This window comes from Ursus americanus, chromosome 36 (assembly GCF_024610735.1).
Source record: "Ursus americanus isolate L20-20 chromosome 36, mUrsAme1.1.p, whole genome shotgun sequence".
Classification (NCBI taxonomy): Eukaryota; Metazoa; Chordata; class Mammalia; order Carnivora; family Ursidae; genus Ursus; species Ursus americanus.
The window spans coordinates 19109772-19128928 of NC_142162.1; the positions used below are offsets into that span (position 1 = coordinate 19109772).

At 41.7% G+C, this 19157-nt stretch overlaps 1 long non-coding RNA gene across 1 annotated transcript; it reads left to right on the top strand.

Annotated features, from left to right (window-relative positions):
- The first annotated feature begins 32 nt into the window (after window positions 1-32).
- LOC123803987 (uncharacterized) lies at window positions 33-13281 on the top strand. The gene is made up of 5 exons (XR_015723171.1): window positions 33-164; window positions 1431-1553; window positions 9997-10085; window positions 11333-11445; window positions 13114-13281. It is a non-coding gene; the product is annotated as an uncharacterized LOC123803987 (long non-coding RNA).
- The last annotated feature ends 5876 nt before the right edge of the window (window positions 13282-19157 follow it).

Here is a 19157-nt window from a genome sequence, read left to right on the forward strand (position 1 = left end):
AACCCGAGGTGAGACAACCTGAGTCAGGGTTCGCAAACGCTCATTTGCAGGAGACTTGGACTCAATTTAAATACAGGCCATAGAGCGAACATTTACGTCACTCCGCCTCGCGCCCGTGTGAACTCGGTGAGAGGAGCGACAGAACGTCACCTGCCTTATCCACGGTTGGAGCCCTTTCGCCTAGCAGTATTTGCCAAATGAACAAATTTAAGTAGGGAACGTTTTCTTAGAATCATTTTGCCCCGTTTGGAGTTCAGTCCGTAGGTATTCTACCTGTCCGAGTCTAAAGAAGGTTCTCTGAAGAAACGGGAACAAAATGGAAGTGAAGCATTTTGCTGTATTGTAACGACTATTCATTGAGCGCCTGCTATGCAATATGGTGTAGGATGAAGAGCAAAACCAGACAGTTTAGGGGAGGAGAATATTAAACAATTATATTAATGGGGGTATAATTATCAACGGAGAGAAGCATAGTAAAGCGGGGAATACTATTATATGATACAGTATAAAAAAGATCCTTGATGCGCGGAGGGTCATGAAGAATCAGTAGAAATTGGTAAAAAGTGAAAGTGGGATGGTGGAGGGGGACCAGCATTCAGGAGACAAAAGCACTGCAGAAAAGCCATCGATTTTAACAGGAGCCAGTGCATCAGAAGCTAAACTGAACCCACTCCTACTCGTTTCTTTTTGCTTCAGATATAACTATTAAAAATTGCTTATGTTGTCTTTCGCCTCCTCCCTCCCCCAAGCTTCACATTGTTTTGGATTTTAGATGTCTCAGATTTCCTTTTCTTAAAGACCTGCCCCTGCTCTTGAACATTAACTGCCTTTTATTTTGTTTCTTTTGTCTTCTTCCTTTTAAGATGAAATTATTGTTTCTTAATGATATTAACATAATTACTTATTTGCCTTATCCATGTATACATATATACACACATACATATAAAACAACGATAACAATATTGCTAAATAAGACTGCTGAGTGAAGTTTAAGTCTGTGTGTTTCTTTTTGTCTTCATGTTGTGTCCCATGAGGGATGTACTAACAAAGTACCATGTTTTAAATGAACTGGACATAATTCTTCTCTTTGGTTATGTGTAGATGTTTATTCAACCAGGCCTCTATGGGTAGATAATGGGATATTTCCAGTCTTCTGCTATTACAAAAAGTTCCCCGTGAATATACACTATGCTTCTGCTAATGGCTCATTGGCGTAGAGTCCTACAAATGGGATTGCCTTGTGAAAGAAAATGTTATATTGTTTTATGTTGCCAAATTCACCTTCATAGAAGTTGTGTGATTTTGTATTCACACTTGCAATGTATGAGAGTTCCTGTTTCCCCATAGCCTCTCCAACAGAGTGGACTTTTGCTAATTTGATAGGTGGCAAATGGTATCTCATTACAGTTTTGCATTTATCTTTTTATAAGTGAGGTGAAGCATCTTTTCAAATGACACATGCATACAGTGAAGTATGATGAGTCTTAAGGAATGTGGGAGATACACAGCTATGAAATGAAGTGGAGGAAGCCAAGGCCCAAAAGAAGGTGTAGGTATGCTACTTTGGGGGGGTGGGCGGGGTTAGAAATACACAAGTGGACACTTGTTTGTTTTTTCAAAGTAAACATAATGGGTAAACCAAAATCTAATAAAAATGGTAACCAGTAGAAGGAGAACAAGGCCTATTTTCTATCGGATGATCTCTAAAAAATTTAGAAACATTTTACATATTAGCCCAATGTGAAATACGTTGAACTCTTTTAATGCCTTTATTGGACTTTTTGCTTTGCATTTTTGTTTGTTTAAATTGTAATCAATCTCTTCCCTTAATGCTCTAGATTCTGAGTCGTAGGTAAAAATGTTTACCCCACTCTCAGGTTATAAAGGATTTCACTCATTTTTTAGTACTGGTATGGTTTTCTTTCTTTTAAAAAAAAAATTGTATCTCTGATCCATTTGGGATTTAGCCAGTGTAGAATAAAGAATAGAATTTTCTCTTTTTCCATATGGCTATCCAACCATATAAATTTTTGTTTTATCTCACTTCAGCAAACTCCCACACCTGCCTCCAAAAGTAGCAAAACACTACTACTGAAAGCCCCATAGAGTACAGATGGTCCCCAACTTAATGATTGTTCAACTTAAATTTTTTTATTTTATGAAAGGCATATGCATTTGATAGAAATCATTCTTCGAATTTAGAATTTTGATCTTTCCTGGGGCTAGCAATATGCTGTGAGATATTCTCTCATGATGCTGGGCAGTGGCAGCCAGCTGCAGCTCCCAGTCAGCCATGCCATAATGAGAGGAAGCAACCCATACGCTTACTACCATTCTGGACTCCTACAACCATTCTGTTTTTCACTTTTGGTACAATATTCAATAAATTACATGAGATATTCAACACTTTATTGTAAAATAGGCTTTATGTTGATGATTTTGCCCCACTGTAGGCTACCGTAAGTGCTCTGAGCATGTTTAAGGTGGGCTAGGCTAAGCTATGGTGTTTGGTGGGTTAGGTGTATTAAATGTATTTTTGACTTAATGTTTTCAACTTATGAGTTTATTGTGATGTAACCTCATTTAAGTTGAGGAAAATCTGTACATTGACTGGGTCAAGGGATATCATCTTTAGTGAAACATTAGACTTTGCTTTTAGTTAGTGTCACCATATTGGCACACGCCACTTTCTTTATCTAGTACCTCACTTAGACCTCTTTTCTGTAAAATTCTCTTAACCTGCCTCCCTGAAACTTCTTCCGAATCCTTGCTTCGAAAAAGGTGACTGGTGTAGCTTCTCAAATCAGATCCAGAGCTCTTCTCTGTAAAGCCAAAATGATTGTCCCTGAAATCACTGCCTCTGAGGCCTGGCACACTGCACAGGCACGTGACTCATTTATTAATAAAACAGAACCATTTGAGGAAACATCTGTCTTAAATTTGGACTTGACCTAGGTGGAAAATAATATAATGATTTCCTCAGGTCACTGGAGCACTTACCAGAATGATGGGCACTGTGGTGCTTCACCTAGATCCCCTCTAGAGCTGAGGTCCTTGCTCCCCCAATTGCAAGAGTGTTAGCCCCTGACTGCTCATAGCCCAACTCTGAAATGATTGACAAAATATGTCAAACATAGAATAATAGCCTTCTAAGACCATACAAGTGTTCTGGAGCAAGAAATAGGAATGCTTTTTTATTTTTTTTGAGCTATAGGAAAAATAAGATGGAAAAGGATAATGATAGATAAACTAAAATGACTAAATAAAAACTGTTAAGTATATAAAGCCTTAGGAAGTTTTTGTCTTCTACGAAGCTAAATAATGGGCAGTTTATAGTGCTTTCCATCACAGTATAGACTTGATTAGATAAATTATTGTGTACCAGTTACCTGGGTCATATATATTTACTGATTTAGAAGATATTCAGGATATAATTTGAGAAAAAGCAAGTCACAAAATAGTATATATAATATGACTGTTGTTCTTTATACGTGTGTATGCAAAGAAAAATGAAAAGATAGTAACGGTGATTATTTCTCAGTGGTATCATTGCAGTGACTTTTGCATCCTTCTTCGTGCTTTTCTGCTATTATCATCTGAATTTTTTAATAATGAGTATATTATATGATGTTGAATTCTGTCCCCACAAAAGATATGTTGAGGTCCCAACCCTCAGCTTCTCAAAACGTGACCTTGTTGTCATATGTACTTAGTTAAGATGAGACCGTACTAGAATAGTGTGGATCCTTAATTCAACCTAAGTAGTGTCCTCCTAAGAAGAGGAGACACAGCCATGGGAGGTGAGAATGCCATGTGATGGTAGAGAAAGAGATTGAAGTGTTGTGTCTAAGAACCACCAAAGATTGGGGTCCTTGGGTGGCTCCATCAGTTAAGCCTCTGCCTTCGGCTTGGGTCATGATCCCAGGGTTCTGGGATCAAGTCCTGCATTGGGCTCAGCGGGGAGTCTGCTTCTCCCTCTGTCCCTCCCCCCTGATTGTGCTCTCTCTCTCTCAAAACAAATTTAAAAAATTAAAAAAAAAAAGTCTCAGCCCTCAGGGAATTCTGACAGCTGGATGAAATGCTAAAAGGTAAGAGAAAGTCTTTACACTGTGTGTGGAACTCTTCTCCAGCATCTTTCAGATGTGATTCTTCCTCCCCCTGCTTCTCAGAACAGAGGCTCTCTCTGCTGAACTTCACTTCCAAATGCTTACTATAAGAGAAAAGGATCGCCTTCCCATTTCCCTGCTAGATTCACAGGGCTGGTGTGAGATCCTCCCAGATCCCACCCTGGCAAGTTTCCCTTGAAGAGTTTAGTGTATTTTTCTATTTATCTTGTGCACCTCTTAAGGAGGTCAATAATGCTGTAAACAGAGGAGAGCTCCTGGCTCAGTCAAGCAAAGTACAAAATATTGAAAAGGTCATGGCAGTAAAGTATATCATCACTATAATGCACAGAATATATGAGGCATTAAAATCCTAATGCCTAGACTTTTGGTTAGAATTTATGGATGAAAAGAATGAACTACCTCAGTACATTTTTATGGCCGAAATTAAAACGGGTGGATTCACTTAACCCCTGCCAGCAGCCTGAAATTCTTGGAACTGCCTTCTGTGTGCACAGAATTCTGTATGGAACTTGATGTTTTGGGGAGTGGTTATTGCTTTGGAGCTTTCCCTGAAGAGAAAGGAGAGAAAGCAAGATGGGTGGTAATAGAACCAGCTGGTGAGACATCGTCACACATTTGAGACCAGGCCGATGGTGAAGGGAGTGCTGATGGTTTCTCAAGGATATTGGGCACCCGACCCCCGGGGTCCATGCTGTTGACTGGCTCAAATGCATGACATGTCCTTCCATTGGCCATGCAGCGGGGACAGCTCTCCACAGATTCTATCCCTGTGCACCACACCAAGCAGAAGTGCTTGTTAACTAAAGAGAGTGGCTTCACAGCCCAGGAAGAGTGGACAGAGAGAAACATGAAGCTACATGGGTATTTCACATCCAGAAGAGATGTGAAATTCCTTACTACCGGAAGGAATTCTGGATGAAGCAGCGAGCGGGGTCTGATTTGGAAATACTTCTAGGAAATGTTTTCTATGAAAAATTAGCTAGGAAAGAGCTAATTGAGCTGCACAACCCTATCACCGAAGTTATCAGGTGTTAGTGTGTAACCTTTTGAAACGCATGGATTATTCTGCCATGTGAGAGGCACATCAAGGGAAGAGGCAGAGGGAACCAGCATTTATTATACACAACACACCAGACATTAATCCTCACAGCAGCCCTAGGGAGGTAGGTATTAGCCCTATCTTACAGATGAGAAAGCTGAGGCTGAGAGAGGTTAAGAAAATTGTACAAGACCCTAAGCTGTTAATTGGCAGAGCTGAGATTCCAATCTGGATCTGCCTGGTTCCAAAATCCATGCCCAGTGTAACACACACACACACACACAACTGATAGCGACAACTTCCCTGTGGGGGACACTGGCAACCTTGGGAGCAGCCGTGATTCAAAAGCCACCACCTTTTGAGTGGCAACTGAAAACCTTTCTTTCTAAACAGGTCTCTCTCACTGATCTCTGTAATTTCTCGTGAGTGGCTGGTTACTTTAGTTCTGGTTTTCTTTTAAAATGCGAATTATCCAAAGAGATGAGACACTTCCTGTGAATAAATCTTTCAGATACTTTATTTTCTTTCTTTCTTTTTTTTTTTTAGAGAAGGAGTGGGGAGGGGCATAGGGAGAGGGGGAGTGAGGGAGAATCTTAAGCAGGTGCCACGCTCCACATAGAGCCCAAGGGGGGCTCAGCCTCACGACCCTGAGATCATGACCTGAGCCAAAATCAAGAGTTGGATACTTAATTGACTGAGCCACCCAGGTGCCCCCAGATACTTTATTTTCTAAAGGGCAATCTTGATAGCATTAGACCATGGGTCACCTGGAGAGGAGACAGAGGGCTTTATAGAGGAAATGGCAAAAAGGGAACAGTTGGAGGTATCAAATACATGAATCTATTTCAAAATTTTATCTGAGGCTGTCTTCAGTGATCCTTTTTGTTTTTTAGGAAGAGTAAGTTCTATATTTTAGAATGTACATACCTATTTCATGGTACCGTTGTAAGACAAGGGACATGTGTATGTAAGAAGGCTTTGTAATGTAAATGAACCAATATAAAGAAGGTGTGGCGTGGTGCTGGTTTAATTTGTGAATGAATTCATATTTTGTGGCCAAATTCACTCTTCCTTATCCACGTGGCTCCATTCTCTTGACCATTCATCAAATATAAGTGGGAAAAAAATATCTGGACACTAGAAACATATTACATAGACCAAATTATATAGACCAGATTTGTTGCAGAAAATAAGGTCTAATATTGCAAACTGAAATAATTGCCTTCTAGGAAAAGATTAAATCCTTTTTTGTGTGTGTGATTTTCAACAGTATTTTCTCCTATATTAAAAAGTGTTTCTATCAATCTTTTAAAAAGTGCTATATTAGAATTTACCAGCAGAGGGGAGTAAAGGAACACAAAACACCTTTCAGTTTAGGTAAATTTCTGTGCATAAAGAGGGTAGAAAAGTCGGCAAATCCATGCCTTTATATTAGCCAGTGGATCCATGTGAACACATTAAATTTTATGAACATCTCAGTCCATAATGGAGGCAAACAAACAGATCTGTAGGTCATAAAGGCATTGACCTTTTTGACTGGGAGGTGTAAGAGATGAGAAGAAGGGACCATTTTAGTGCATTTTTATGGCCAAGTTTGCCAAGTATGAAGTTTTACTTTCCAAGTCTCTTGAAACTATGGTGAAATCAATTGTACTATACTCAAATTAAACTTTTTCTTAATTTTGCATGCCGATTTTTGAGTATTCATTTAGAAGGATATTCTAGTGAGATGCATTTTTTATTTTTTTATTTAAAAAATTTTTTTTTAAGATTTTATTTATTTATTTGACAGAGACAGCTAGCGAGAGAGGGAACACAAGCAGGGGGAGTGGGAGAGGAAGAAGCAGGCTCCCAGCGGAGGAGCCCTATGTGGAGCTCCATCCCAGAACGCTGGGATCATGCCCTGAGCCGAAGGCAGACGCTTAACGACTGCGCCACCCAGGCGCCCCTAGTGAGATGCATTTTTTAAAACAACTCTATATCCTGGTGGATGGATATATGACTTGCACAAACTGTATCTCAGACATACGCAGCCTCTACTTAGATGAAGAGTGGATGTGGGAACACGATCTGATGCCAGCTCAGAATTCACCAGAAGTACATGCACACACACAACCTTTGAGAAGCCAGTTACTCACCTCTGGATGAACGCTGGTTAATGTTCCAAAACCTCTTTCCCTATATCTTGAAAGAAGGTGACTTTGAGGATTAGAATTATGAATCCTTACCTAGAGGGAATAGATTGCACAGTCATTGTCAGTAACTTGAAATACCTGGTGAGGGATTCCTGCGCTAGCATGAATTAGAGACAAAAAGATATTGAAGAGGTCACTGCGATCAAGTTGGGGAGACAGATGAGAGTCTATTTTGCAATGAGATATCTCTTGTAGGAAACAGAAGGCCAACCACCAATAAATGAGGATCCCAATATCTAACCAAGGTATTATTCACCAAGTTTCTCCTTCCTTTTCATTCATTCCATAGTTCCTCTCGAGCAGTGTTAAAAGATAAACTGAGGGGCGCCTGGGTGGCTTAGCAGGGTCTGCCTTCAGCTCAGGGCGTGATCCCGGCGTTATGGGATCGAGCCCCACATCAGGCTCCTCCGCTGTGAGCCTGCTTCTTCCTCCCCCACTCCCCCTGCTTGTGTACCCTCTCTCGCTGGCTGTCTCTATCTCTGTCGAATAAATAAATAAAAAATCTTAAAAAAAAAAAAAGATAAACTGAGACGTGTTTAAAAAATGTAAGAGTTCATTTGAACAACAGTCTATTGGAATCCTGCAATGCCAACTGGGAGTGGTTGGGTGTGCTCCACGGACAGGAGCTCAGGGAGAGACTTTTAATAAAGAAAAGGTGAAAACAGAGAAGGAGATTGTTGATTGGCTATGGCTTAAAGCCTAGTTGGCTCTTTGTAATTGGTGGTCCTTGGGTTTTGATTTTGTAAACCTGAGGCATTTACAGGCTTGGATTTTGGTTTACTTACATAGGCTGCTGAGACGTGAGAGCCACTTCAGTCCAGGGGTCTCCTTGTTTAATTAATTTAACAGCAGTAACCAGAGTTTTGTGCTCTCACGGAGAGTTCCAGTCTGGTAGGCCAGAGAAGGAAATTGTCAGCTTTAGAGTTCACTCCATGAAATGTCCACTCATCAATTTCATCTTCACTGGCTTTGTATAGGATCTAGGAGTCACACCATTCTCTTTTTTTAATGAATAGACCGTATACATTGTTATTTACCTGGTTTAGCAGGTTTGAAGGTCTTCTGTTCATATATGATGTTTTCCAGTGCCAGCACATCAAGTGTTGAACGGAAAGACTTAATATATCATCCATGGTTCCACCATGGTTCCAGACTGTGTTGTCATTTGCTAAGGTAGGCTGGATTTGTTCCTGGTCTTGGCGAGGGTTTTAGAGCTCAGCACACCAGGCAATCAAGGAATTCTGGGACTGCTGGGGAAGGATGAAAAAATGGAACGTTAGCTGGGTTTCAAAGATAAGGAAAGAATATGAGCATTAAAAGGGAAGTAGAAAGGCAATCCAGGTAGGGGAAAGTGCTTAGTAAGAACACAGTTCTATACTAGACAGTACCTGGTGAATTATAAGGAATGATGGGTAATGGCAGGATTCAAGTAGTGAAGATCCCTTAGTCTTCCAGAGTTGAAGGGATGCCCTACCAGAAAACATGGAGAAATGAAAGGGCACTGTTTGGAGTCTAACACATGCACATGGGAGCGACTCCAGTTGGTTTCTCTCTCTCCCTAAATTAATAAATGTAGATGTACTGAATGGCTAAGGATAATAACGGTTTCACAGTTTGGGAAGTAAATGAGAATATGTATGTGTCTCCCAGGCTCCAATGGGTACCTAACCAATATTAACTTCCTTTCCATTCCCCAGTCATCAAAATCCATCCTAGAAATACTATTCTCCAAGAAAGTGGCAGTTGGTAAGCATTAAATGTTATAAATCTCAGAATGTTACACAAAGCACATTATCATCAAGAATTTTAATAATAAATATAAACATAAATAATAAATATTGTATTTCTCTATCACCCTCTTGTGCTGTGTGCTCAAGAAAATAGTCCCTTGAAGCTCATAAAAAATGTTCACAGTTAAATTCTATCAATAATTCTTTAAGGCAAATCTTTTCTATTTTTCTCTAGCAACAGATGCAATGCAAATGTACAATGGATGGGAATGTTTCTAAATGAAATCACTTTAACAACTCAAGCATTTCCCCGGCTTCTGTTCTGGAATGCACATAGGTACTATTTTTGCATTGTGGGCTAAATGCCTTAAAATGAATTTCACTGTTAAGGAAACAATTATCCCTTGCACTTGATGGCAAATTCTCCCTTTCATAAAGACCACCAAATTTATGGGGGAGAAGGGGAGAACAAAATGAAGTAGGGAGTTACGTTTGCACTTAGAGTAAGGTTATTTTGTGTGTCAGGCCATTTTGGTAGATAATGTTAGATGGTGACATGGTCGCTTAGCAACCCTGTCATGGACGAACTCAGGATTCCTGTTTTACTGGGAAATCATAAGGAGCAATACCTAGGGGCATCCATCTATTGTTTTTGGTGATTTTTTACAAAAGATTTCATTGGAGTTCAATGATTAAGATAGGATTAGAAATTTAGATGGCAGGATTTGTATTTATGTTGTTGTTTTAATAATGGAGAAAGACGTTGAGCAATTTTCAGTCTTGGCTCTCCTGACCTTTTTGCATGTCTCTTTCATCCTGTAAATGCTGGGCTTCCCTGAGTTTTATCCTCAGTCTTCTCCTCCTATGCTGTGTGGTCTGCTGAATGATGTCATCCCCTCCCATAGGTGACTTCCCCTCTGTGGTGACTTCCAAGTCTTTGGTGTTCTGGCTCAGACCTCATTCTGGAGCTCCAGGCTGATTTCCAGTTACCACTGTAAGTATCTCTCTATATCTTCTTGTCCTCCTTACCATCAGTCTTGTGCTTTCCACCTCTCCTCCCACCCACCCATCTCACTTCCCTGATCATGGAATTAACACCTTCTTCTAGAACATGGCATACCAATCCTTCATATTTTGCTCTTAACTACATGTTAGCATCAACTCTACTATTTGCTCTGTCACACTCCTTTGTGCCTTTGTCACACTCCACTGCACATCCTATGACCTGACCAACTCCATGAGAAACATCCTGTGGTTTCCTAAGCTTGAATGTTCTTCCATCCCTTTGTACCTTCACACATGCAAACCCCTGGGCCTCCCCGTTCTCCTTCTCTGCTTTAAGAGCTTCATGCTTGAAGAATCAGCTCAACCATCACCTCCTTGGCTTCTCTCCCCAGGCAGTACTTAAGTACTCCCTCCTTAGTGCTCTGTCACATTTTACCTGAATGTATTTTGATATTTGTCATTCACGTATGTGATGTAAATATAATGTATTGATTGTGTATTTACAGGTCTGTCCTTGATGAAACTGTTAGCTCTCTAATGGCATGCAAGTTTTTTCAAAAAGTCCTTATGTCCCCTTATCCCTAGCACAGTGTAGGGGCTAAACAAAGACTGAGTGAATGAATGAACAAACATAAATTATTTCAAGAGTGAACATTAGAGGACAGGGAAACAGACCCTAATAGAAGTTGTCTAGCCTGTTAGTTAAAAATCAGTAAGATTTGGGGTGCCTGGGTGGCTCAGTCGGTTGAGTATCTGAGTCTTGATTTTGGCTCAGGTCATTATCTCAGCGTCATGGGATTGATCCCCACATCAAGCTCTGCACTCAGCACAGAGTCTGCTTGGGATCTCTCTCTCTCTCTCTCTCTGCCCTCCCCCCCGCCAAGTAAATAAATAAATAAAATCTTAAAAAAAAAAAAAAAAGAAAAATCAATAAGATTCACACCCATTAGGACAGCTATCAGAAAGACAGGAACTAACAAGTGTTGGTGAGAATATGGAGAAATCGAAACCCTCGTGCACTACCTGTGGGACCTCGAAAAGGCTCAACCAGTATGGAAAACAGTATGGTGTTTTTTTTAAAAAAATTAAAAATACAGCTACCAGCAATCCCACTTCTGGGTACATACCCAAAAAGATTGAAAGCAGGGTCTCGAAGAGATATCTGCACAGGCCGTATTCATAGCAGCACTGTTCACATAGTCAAGGAGTGAAAGCAATGCAAATGTCCATCAACAGATGAATGAATAAAGAAAACATGACCTATCCATACAATGGAATATTATCCAGCCTTCAACAAAGGAAGGAAATCCTGTCATGCTACAACATGGATGAAATTTGAGGACATTATGGTAAGTGGAAGAAGCCAAAAACAAAACAATAAATATGGTATTATTCCACTCATATGATACATGTAAAGTAGTCAAATTCTTAGAAACAGAAAGAAGAGGGGCACCTGCGTGACTCAGTTGGTTAAGCATCTACCTTCAGCTCAGGTCATGATCCCAGTGTCCTGGGATTGAGTCCCACACCTCTGCCTGCCACTCCCCCTGCTTGTGCTCTCTTTCTCTCTCTCTCTGATAAATAAATAAAATCTTAAAGAAGGAAGGAAGGAAGGAAGAGAGAGAGAGAAAGAAAGAAAAAGAAGAAAGAAAGAAAGAAAGAAAGAAAGAAAGAAAGAAAGAAAGAAAGAAAGAAAGAAAGAAAAAGAAAGAAGAAAAGAAAGAAGAATGGTGATTACCAGGAGTTAAGAAAAAGAGAAAAGGGGGAGCTGTTTAATGGATATAGAGTTTCAGTTCTGCAAGATGAAAAGGTTCTGGAGATCAGTGCAAATATACTTAACACTGCTAATCTGTACACTTAAAAATAGTTAACATGGTAAATTTTATGTTGTGTGTTCTTGCCACAATAAAAAAAATCAGTAAAAGCACAATACACAATATACTTGACATGGAATAGATGCTGTCTGGAGGCCAAGGGCTTGATAGGAAGACTAAACATTTATGACTTCTGCTTTTAATAGGTCATATCAGGCTGAATGTATTTATATTATTTACCTTGAATGCTTTTCTTCGCAAAAAATTCTATAATACAAATAGCATAATATTTGAATATAATAACAACGCATGACAATGTGAATTGGCTGGGATGGATTATAATATGGTATGAATAACCAAAAAATTCCATTTCCTTTCTCAGGAAAGGTGCTCTACCCTTTCACCATCTCCATTATGCTTGAGTTTTGAGTACCACATAGTGATAGAGTTCAACATTAACAGACCTGGCAGTAGTTCTCTTGGAGCTTATAGCCTGAATGCTATGACCCAATGCAGACAATTACCTAGAAAGCTTAGCTGACCAAAGGGTGCACAAGAAAATATACACACATGCCCGTGAGCATGCACACTCGCACAGACACACACCCCACTTGTTGAAGCTCATGACACATTCATGAGTCAGGTTCTAGAATAACTAAGTAATGTTGAGAAAATACATATTTCCCTGACAGCTTAGCGTATGTTGAGAAAATGTTTCTAAAGAAGAAGGTAAAGCAGGAAATCCCAAACGTCTCTGCCGAGCTTCATTAACTTAAAAAGGTTGACACGAAATCCACAAAGAGCAGTCACCAGTCATCCAAAAAGTGGACCTCCCTTTGAGCAGAGTTTTTGGTCTTTAATGATCCTTTAACAGCAGGAAACATCTCACACATTCCCTTTAGGGTTTCAGAAATTTCCTTTTTCTGAACCTATACATTTTTTATCTCTCCCATGGAAAACATAAACACCAGGGGTAAAATGGAATTCAGGATTCTTAAATGTTCCCTACTCTAATGTGGCTCATTTTCCATCATTGAACCTCTGGGATTACTTCAATTTAAAAAAAAGCCAGTTAGCCGCCGAAATTGAAGCAGTTGATTCAAACTGGCGAAACTGACAAGGAGGGGACCTGTGAAAATTGCCACGTGCCTAGGGTGCAAGAGAAAATCCCTGATATAATACTCCATTCCTCTATATCTGCAGCTTGGGGACGTAGCACGAACGCCAGGCCTGGCTTCTCATCCCTTCCAAATCTGCAGGAAGTGCTTCTCCGCTAGTCTGAGCCCTGCCATTTTTGAATTGCCTGGGAGCTATAGAAAAACATCATTAACTCAATCTGTGTTAACCTGAAAAGCTGAAAATAAAAATAGCATCTAGGAGGCCACTTCCCCGGATTCCTGTTATTTCATATAAAGATTGTATTTTTCCTTGAGCTGCTGTTGCTTGCTGACCATTTCCTCATTCGAGCTGCTTCTTTATTTGTCCAGCTTTATTGAGACATCATTGACATTGTGTAAGGTGTGAAGACTGTGATGATTTGATGCATGTCTATCTGTGGAATGTTTACCAACACGAAGGTTAGTTAACACTTCTATCACCTCACATAATTACGTGTGTGTGTGTGTGTGTGTGTGTGTGTGTTTGTGTGTGTGGTAAGAACACTTAGGAACTACTCTCTTTACAGCTGCTCTTTTCAAATTTCATTTTGAATCTAGCTCTGCCTGTCAGCAAGTTTACTTGGAAGAAGGGGAAATGTCCTTCTTTGCTCTGTGCAGAGGCAGGAAATGGAGGGGAGCCGCTCTATTATACTGTGAGATCGCCTCCCCAGGCCCACATGTATTTATGCAGATGGCACTACATAACAGTGAATTCCTTTAAAGAGCAGGCTTAAGGGGAGAAATCACAAAAGCTGAAATCCTTTAGAAACTCTTTGAAAGAATATGGAGGCATTGATGTGAGGCAGTGGAGTGTCTCCAGGCTGATGGCCTGTGTGGTGCAAAGACCTGTAACAATGTGCGAAATCTTGCTTTTTATTTGCTTGCTTGCTTCTTTGTGGGTTTTTTTTTGGCGTGAGTCTGACACGGAGCCACTGACATTTGACTCCTTTTCTCCCTCAGCAAATCATCCTGGGAAACGATTGCTTGGTCTTCTGATCCCAGCTGAAAGAGATTTCTTGTAGATAGGCACGGTACCCCAATTTTACCTGTAAATGGTGACCATGTAACTTCTCACAAAAAACAAGACACATTTCCGAGTCAAAGTGGTCAGTCAGAAGAATTAAGGGACAGTAATTGATCTACAGCTGGTGAAAACCAGGACGGCTGGGCACTAACTCACCACTAGGCCCCTGGGTATCGGCGGTAATCTAGATCAGGGATCGGCCCACTTCAGTGTCTCGGGGGTTCATGGGGATGCTCTTTCCCTCCAAAGACCCTGCAAACAAGGGGGAAACTGCAAAACCATTGGGCAATTCTATTTCTGGTTCCCACTGTCGCCTCAGAAAGAAGTCTCTTATTTTGCTCGTCCGAATACGTAGGAGCAATTGTCTATGACTGTCTGCGTGAGTGCGGTAGGGCCACCATCACAAAGTACCACAGACGGGGTGGCTTAAACAGTAGAGATGTATTTTCTCACAGTTCTCCAGGCTGGATGTCCGAGATCAAGGTGTCAGCAGTCTGAGTCTCCTCTGGGTCTTCTCTCCTTGTTCTGAGGTAACCGCCTTCTCATGCGTCCTCACAGGGTCATTCCTCTGTGCGTGTGCAACCCTAGTGTCTGTGTCCTAAGGACACCAGTCAGACTGGATTAGAGCCCACCATAAAGTCCTCATTTTAATCTATTTACCTCTTTAAAGGCCTTCTCTCCAGAAACAGTCACATTCTGAGGCCCTAGGGTTTAGGGCTTCAACATATGCATTTTGGGGAGAGACAGTTCAGTCCATAATACTGCTGCTTCCCCAGCCAGCTCTCCGTCCTGTGAGGACACAGCAAGAACGCACACATTCATGAGCCAAGAACTGGACTCACCAGACACTTCTACTGCCAGGACCTTGATCTTGGGCTTCGGAGCCTCCAGACTGTGAGAAATAAATGTTAGTGGGTATTTTTACGATATTTGTGTTATAGTAGCCCGAACTCACTAAGACAAGATCTGATCATTTTGCAAGTTGCAAAGAGGTGGATTTACAGAGAAAATCTGGATGAGGTGCACACGGGGTTGTGTCAGAACGGAGCCATGTGCTGAGCTATAATAAAATATGAACTGGGAGGCTGAAATCACTTCAAAATACTACAGTCAAATTGCTTGGATGTCAAATGCTTACTGAAGTTAGAAAGGCTGTCTGTTTTCATTACAGCCTCGAACGAGGGAGCCCCATGCCAGCCTTCCAGGCTGATGCCTTGATGCCAGCCAGTGGATCAGCTCTCATTCTCCTCAGGGGGTGGCAGCTGGGGAGCTCCTGGTGACATTTCATTTTCTGTGAGAGTGTCAACATGGTTTCCTCTGATACAGAAAAGTGATCTACAGGGATCAGAAATTTGAAAAGAAGTAGTGCAAAAAGTATTATTTAGCTTTCATTGTTAATAGCATTTATGGACCGCAAATAATTAAACCATGAAGTCATCAGAACTGGAGGAACTTTGATAGGTTCCAAATTCATCTAGAAAGATCTTTAAGAAGGACTGTGCCAAACCATGACTGAGGAAGGATGGGGGAACACTTATGATGAGAGCTTTTGGCCTAAATGGCCCAAATGGATTTGATTGGTGGGTCAGGTGTGTGTTTTTCAACACCAAGCAATTTTCCAATTGTCAGTAGACACTGACTGGGTGTCCTGTAATTTAATTCAAGTCTGACCCTACGTACCTGGAGTGTCAGACGCCACAGGTTAAGAGCTTGGTCTCGCAAGACTGCCCTCACTTCAAATGCCCTTCGCAAGGCCCGGTTGCTATCAGTGCTTCTTACTCTTACCGGTTTATTATAAAGGATATTATAAAAGATACAGCAAACAGCCAAATGAAGAGGTACAGAGAGTACAGAGCTCTGGAGGGCCCCCAAGTGCAGGGATTTCTAGAATCCCAGGGAACTGGGGTGTTTCACCCTCCCATGTGTGGGTGTATTCACCAACATGGAAGCCCACCAACTCTTGCTGTTCATGGGACTTTGTAGGGCTTCATCTATAGCCACTCCCTTCCCCTTCCCAGAGGTAGGTGGGTGAGGCCGAGAGTTCTAGCCCCAGCAATCACTGGCTCTTTCTGGTGACCAGCCCTATCCGGAGGTTACCAGGGGCCCCACTCCAAGTCACCTCGTTAGCATAAACTCAGGTGGGCTCAAAAGGGGCTCCTTATAAATGACAACAGACACTCCTATGGCTGGGGAAATCCCAAGAGCTTTAGGGTATTTGTGCCAGGAACCAGGGACAAAGACCAAATATATTTCTCCTTATGCCACAGTGGGGAAAGAAGGGCACATAGTTTTTCATTCAATTGTGTTTTGAGACAAAATAAAAATAAACGGAAAACCTTTCTTTCAAATAGGTAAGCAAAGGCATTGACGTTTGTGTCACGGGCTGAAAAAAAAATGTCCGCAATACACACTTGCTTGGAGAGGTAGATATGAAAGGTACAGAAATGAGGTATGCACAAAGGGAATGATCTGGAAATCTCCATTTTGAGGAGAGATCCAAATGTGCCTTTGAGCTGAAAAGATACAGATTCAGAGTGAGCAAGATGGAGTCAGAGCCTGAAGGAGAACACAGGCCGACCAAGGAAATGGGCCAAAGTTCGACACCGGTGAGTCTAAACAAATTGATTAAGGTAAGCATCTGAGGGCCAGGGAGCTCAAGGAATGGGCAGGGAGCAGACACATCCAGGGACAATTTCCCAAACCTCAGCGCAGAAGGACAGGTTCCACATGGCCAGTTTAACGTTGTCTGATCGCTGATCGAAGTAGCTGCCTTTTTCTCAATTCTCAATTCCCCCCCCCCCCCTCCGCCCCAGGGTCTGGGTAGACCAGGCATCTGTGAGCCGGCTGGCATCTCCCAGCCTGCCCTGGGCTTCAGCAGGATTCAGCTTCTGTGTCCTCAGTGACTCTCTGTTGCCCAAGTGCGATTTATTCCGCCTAAAGGTCCTCATCCTACTTACCCACCTGGAACGCTCATTCCTCCAGACTCAGTGCAGAAGGTACTTTCTGAGTAAAGCCTTCGCGCACACACACCACGCCACCACCACCACCACCTAGATAAACATACCACACACATACGCGCACCACACATACGTATACTCGCACATACCACGCACTCCCACACCAACCACACACGCGTGCGCCCCCCGACATACACACCCCAAAGTTGAGGATCTTTTACTCGCAACATGCAATTTTAAACAATAATTTCCTTATAATAAGAAATTAGAACATTTCAGGTGGTGCGCATTTCTTTTTCTTTTTTTTTAAAGATTTATTTTTAAGTGATCGCCACACCCAACATGGGGCTTGCACTCACGACCCTGAGGTTAAGATGCTGAGATCAAGAATGGCATGCTTCACTGACTGAGCCAGCCTGGCGCCCCTCATGTGGAGTGAATTTCAAAGTGGGTTATCAACCACCGCTGAATCCAACCCCACCCTCCCAGCCCCACTGACCTTAGAACTGAAATAATTTTGGGACCCCAAGTCAATGTCAGTTCAAAATCTGTTATTGGTGGGTAGAAGGAAGTCACAACTACTGACAGCTTGTGATTTAATAAAAAAAAGATTTGCTTTCCATTTTCTTTGTTCAAGTAAAAAGAGAAAAATCTCTGGCATCTGAACAAGCTTATCAACTGGAAAGGCCATTATCTCCTTTTGCTATCAGAGAAGAGGCACTTGGCCTTAGCTTCTCTTCACCTTAGCTCTTTACCCTGAAGATTTGTTATTTCCAACATGACACCAAGTATCTCCTTAGCAACCATCTCAAATAGGGTCAGCTTTATCTCTTTCCTTATGAAGATTACTTCTTTTTTTAAAAAAAGAAGAAAGCATTCCTTTTATAGTTATAAACCCAAGGCTAACAGAACATGATTTTTAAAGCAAACGAAAGTAAAACGTAATTTTACAACAGTAGCCCCTCTAATCGGAAGTCTAATTATACCATAGAGGGTATAACTGGTCTAAGAACGAAGGCATCTATGAGGTAGCTAGGAAATGACCAAAAAGCTGGCAATGAGGTAGAGTAGACAATGAAAGAAAAGCAAGAGGCCTTAGCACCTGGTCCTTGAATGATCTAGAAAGCTGAGCCTTATCATAAATGGGGGATTTTAGTGTTTCTGCTGGAAGAAAAATGAAGATATTACATCCATTACTGCGTTTTGGGTCACCCTGAATGCAAGCTCTTTCCAAGGGCTGGTGTTATGCACCCTAAGGGGCAGAACAAGGTTTTACAGCTGCGGGATTGGAGAAGGGCTGGGGTGTTCCATCTTCCAGTTCATTACCACACATCATCTGTGGCTTTTGGGTAATTGAGCAAATAATGCCCTTGACAGCCATTCTCCCTCTTCAACGCCAAGGCAAGGTAATTAATTAAGGCCAGAAGGGGATTGTTAACAGCTGTTAATGAACCACAGTTGAGGGAATCACCTAGGAGAGCACTCTCAGAGTCTATAAAAGTACATGAACAAGAGTACTTCGGGTATCGAATGTTCCCAGGCCTTCCCGTCACCCTTCATCATGGAAGGGCACATTAAAGATGGAATGACTGGGGGATTTCCAGGACACAGCCCTGCCTGATTACGCTCGTATAACTTGGAGTGGCTATTTATTCCCGAACCCCATCACTGCCAGAGAAACTTTTCTAGGACACACGCCTGATATGGAGCACACACTATAATATGATGACCTGGGCAGCTGTTTAGCCAGTATTCGTTCAACCCTGTGTGATGTAGTTTGAGTGTCCCACAAACGTCCTGAAAGGGGATGTGAGGGACCCTCTGCCCCGAAGAAGTCATTATCTCAATGGGGCCACACCAGGGACGCAAGAAACAAGTGGAGACCAATGTGACCTGATAATACATAACTGTGAAAACGAGGAAAGGAAGCCTCACTTACAATGGAGTGGGGAAGCGCTGAAGGGAGAGTGCTCACGCTCATAGCACTCCTCTCAGCCTCCATAACCAGCAGGAAGAAGGGAGAGAATTCTTATCTTGACAAGGGGGACACTTTTCACACAGGAATTTTATTTCCTGCTTTTAAAGGAAAAGAAGGCAGGGCCCCTGGCT